Source organism: Phyllobates terribilis, unplaced genomic scaffold (assembly GCF_046119375.1).
Source record: "Phyllobates terribilis strain yellow unplaced genomic scaffold, ASM4611937v1 Scaffold_8074__1_contigs__length_33136, whole genome shotgun sequence".
NCBI lineage: Eukaryota > Metazoa > Chordata > Amphibia > Anura > Dendrobatidae > Phyllobates > Phyllobates terribilis.
In genome coordinates, this window is record NW_027370814.1 from 18,025 (window position 1) to 22,500 (window position 4,476).

Consider the following 4,476-nt stretch of genomic DNA (forward strand, 5'->3'; position numbering starts at 1 on the left):
TTCACAATTTTGTGAAAACTTCCACAAAATGAGGTTCTAGTATGTTAGAGGGCATCCCAGGAGGGCTCCAAAAGTGTGGGTAAAATATATATCCCACAGGGGGAAAATTGAAAAAAAGTTTAAAAAAAAAATTTTTGGGGACTTAGAAAATTTTTCAACTTTTGTCAGACTTCCAGACAGGGGAGCGTGTCAGTGCGCGCATCCGATTTCAGTTCCAGAGCGATTCGCGCGATGAGTCCTTGATACTTAGTCGTTTTTGCAAAATTTCTGACTTTTTGGAAAATTTCACAATTTTGTGAAAACTTCCACAAAATGAGGTTCTAGTATGTTAGAGGGCATCCCAGGAGGGCTTCAAAAGTGTGGGTAAAATATATATCCCACAGGGGGAAAATTGAAAAAAGTTGAAAAAAAAAATTTTTGGGGACTTAGAAAATTTTCACACATGTGTCAGACTTCCAGAGAGGGGAGCATGTCAGTGCGCGCATCCGATTTCAGTTCCAGAGCGATTCGCGCGATGAGTCCTTGATACTTAGTCGTTTTTGGCAAAATTTCTGACTTTTTGAAAATTTCACAATTTTGTGAAAACTTCCACAAAATGAGGTTCTAGTATGTTAGAGGGCACCCCAGGAGGGCTCCAAAAGTGTGGGTAAAATATATATCCCACAGGGGGAAAATTGAAAAAAAGTTGAAAAAAAAATTTTTTGGGGACTTAGAAAATTTTTCAACTTGTGTCAGACTTCCAGAGAGGGGAGCATGTCAGTGCGCGCATCCGATTTCAGTTCCAGAGCGATTCGCGCGATGAGTCCTTGATACTTAGTCGTTTTTGGCAAAATTTCTGACTTTTTGAAAATTTCACAATTTTGTGAAAACTTCCACAAAATGAGGTTCTAGTATGTTAGAGGGCATCCCAGGAGGGCTCCAAAAGTGTGGGTAAAATATATATCCCACAGGGGGAAAATTGAAAAAAAGTTGAAAAAAAAAATTTTTGGGGACTTAGAAAATTTTCACACATGTGTCAGACTTCCAGAGAGGGGAGCATGTCAGTGCGCGCATCCGATTTCAGTTCCAGAGCGATTCGCGCGATGAGTCCTTGATACTTAGTCGTTTTTGCAAAATTTCTGACTTTTTGGAAAATTTCACAATTTTGTGAAAACTTCCACAAAATGAGGTTCTAGTATGTTAGAGGGCATCCCAGGAGGGCTCCAAAAGTGTGGGTAAAATATATATCCCACAGGGGGAAAATTGAAAAAAAGTTGAAAAAAAAAATTTTTGGGGACTTAGAAAATTTTCACACATGTGTCAGACTTCCAGAGAGGGGAGCATGTCAGTGCGCGCATCCGATTTCAGTTCCAGAGCGATTCGCGCGATGAGTCCTTGATACTTAGTCGTTTTTGCAAAATTTCTGACTTTTTGGAAAATTTCACAATTTTGTGAAAACTTCCACAAAATGAGGTTCTAGTATGTTAGAGGGCATCCCAGGAGGGCTCCAAAAGTGTGGGTAAAATATATATCCCACAGGGGGAAAATTGAAAAAAAGTTTAAAAAAAAAATTTTTGGGGACTTAGAAAATTTTTCAACTTTTGTCAGACTTCCAGACAGGGGAGCGTGTCAGTGCGCGCATCCGATTTCAGTTCCAGAGCGATTCGCGCGATGAGTCCTTGATACTTAGTCGTTTTTGCAAAATTTCTGACTTTTTGGAAAATTTCACAATTTTGTGAAAACTTCCACAAAATGAGGTTCTAGTATGTTAGAGGGCATCCCAGGAGGGCTTCAAAAGTGTGGGTAAAATATATATCCCACAGGGGGAAAATTGAAAAAAGTTGAAAAAAAAAATTTTTGGGGACTTAGAAAATTTTCACACATGTGTCAGACTTCCAGAGAGGGGAGCATGTCAGTGCGCGCATCCGATTTCAGTTCCAGAGCGATTCGCGCGATGAGTCCTTGATACTTAGTCGTTTTTGGCAAAATTTCTGACTTTTTGGAAAATTTCACAATTTTGTGAAAACTTCCACAAAATGAGGTTCTAGTATGTTAGAGGGCACCCCAGGAGGGCTCCAAAAGTGTGGGTAAAATATATATCCCACAGGGGGAAAATTGAAAAAAAGTTGAAAAAAAAATTTTTTGGGGACTTAGAAAATTTTTCAACTTGTGTCAGACTTCCAGAGAGGGGAGCATGTCAGTGCGCGCATCCGATTTCAGTTCCAGAGCGATTCGCGCGATGAGTCCTTGATACTTAGTCGTTTTTGGCAAAATTTCTGACTTTTTGAAAATTTCACAATTTTGTGAAAACTTCCACAAAATGAGGTTCTAGTATGTTAGAGGGCATCCCAGGAGGGCTCCAAAAGTGTGGGTAAAATATATATCCCACAGGGGGAAAATTGAAAAAAAGTTGAAAAAAAAAATTTTTGGGGACTTAGAAAATTTTCACACATGTGTCAGACTTCCAGAGAGGGGAGCATGTCAGTGCGCGCATCCGATTTCAGTTCCAGAGCGATTCGCGCGATGAGTCCTTGATACTTAGTCGTTTTTGCAAAATTTCTGACTTTTTGGAAAATTTCACAATTTTGTGAAAACTTCCACAAAATGAGGTTCTAGTATGTTAGAGGGCATCCCAGGAGGGCTCCAAAAGTGTGGGTAAAATATATATCCCACAGGGGGAAAATTGAAAAAAAGTTGAAAAAAAAAATTTTTGGGGACTTAGAAAATTTTTCAACTTTTGTCAGACTTCCAGACAGGGGAGCGTGTCAGTGCGCGCATCCGATTTCAGTTCCAGAGCGATTCGCGCGATGAGTCCTTGATACTTAGTCGTTTTTGGCAAAATTTCTGACTTTTTGAAAATTTCACAATTTTGTGAAAACTTCCACAAAATGAGGTTCTAGTATGTTAGAGGGCATCCCAGGAGGGCTCCAAAAGTGTGGGTAAAATATATATCCCACAGGGGGAAAATTGAAAAAAAGTTGAAAAAAAAAATTTTTGGGGACTTAGAAAATTTTCACACATGTGTCAGACTTCCAGAGAGGGGAGCATGTCAGTGCGCGCATCCGATTTCAGTTCCAGAGCGATTCGCGCGATGAGTCCTTGATACTTAGTCGTTTTTGCAAAATTTCTGACTTTTTTGAAAATTTCACAATTTTGTGAAAACTTCCACAAAATGAGGTTCTAGTATGTTAGAGGGCATCCCAGGAGGGCTCCAAAAGTGTGGGTAAAATATATATCCCACAGGGGGAAAATTGAAAAAAAGTTGAAAAAAAAAATTTTTGGGGACTTAGAAAATTTTTCAACTTGTGTCAGACTTCCAGAGAGGGGAGCATGTCAGTGCGCGCATCCGATTTCAGTTCCAGAGCGATTCGCGCGATGAGTCCTTGATACTTAGTCGTTTTCAGAAGTCACAATTTTGACTTCCAGGACCCGCAAAACGTTTGTAAATTGAGCCCGCTCCCCAGTTCCAAGCGTTTTGAGGTGTCCCCGGTTGCAGTAATGCAGCCTGCCCACTAGATGTCGCAAAAGAGACAAAAAGTGAAAAAGAACCAGAATGAGGAAATTCCAGGGAGCCGAATCCGCCTGACAGTTCCAGGCGATCGGGCACTTTTTTGCATGCGTCCCTAAAGTGGGTATAGGGTGACACTCCATGCAAAGACCCAGTTTTGCACACCACCGGCAGAATATATGAGAGAGAGGTACCTCTCAGCCCCGACACATTTCGACTCATTTAAGCTGGTTTTCACCTCCGTAGGCCTGGGTATGCGTTTTGGCTATGAGTCCCTGTTCGGCTGGAGGTCTGCACCTTGGCTGAACCCAGGCTTCCGCAGCTGCGTGGGGGGACTTTTGCCGGTCGCCTATCCCAAGTCAGAGAGGTGTTCCTGGGTTGAAGTGAGCCTGGCCAGACCCCCCCGCGGGCCCTGGTTCTCCACATGGGGGCGCCGTCAAGGCTAAAATCTGGATTTTTAGGCCGAGGAGAGGCTCCATGAGGGCGGATGCTTTTGTGGCTTCGACCCCAGTGCTGTTCCACATCCAGTACCCCCCCGCAAGGGCGCCTGTACCCGAGTCGCGCTTCCAGGACTCGTGGGCACGTATCTCCCGACGACAGGGGTTTGCAGCCTCCGTACTTGGGCAAGTCCCTACATGCACCCCTGCTCTTCCTCCGATCGATCTGGCGCAGCGCTCCCGGGTGGGGAGGTGGCGCCGCTCGCTCGGCCCGGGCTTTGGAGCCCGCGCTGGCTTAAGGTGAGCGGTCCCCTTCCTCCTCTACCCCCGGGCTTCCGACACCTATCTTTGGGCGCGCATGCCGGCCTCGCCTCCCGTCTGCGGAGGTGGCCGAGCCGTGGGGAGTTTGACCCGAACCGAGCGAAGGCAGTGGTCCGACGACCCGTACGGGCGAACGGCGGGGCGCCCACCCAGCCAGGCGTGGGGGCCCGTCGTCCGAATCGCTCCCTGTGCGGGGAAGCACAGCGATCTTCTCCGAGGGCGGCCCTTTTC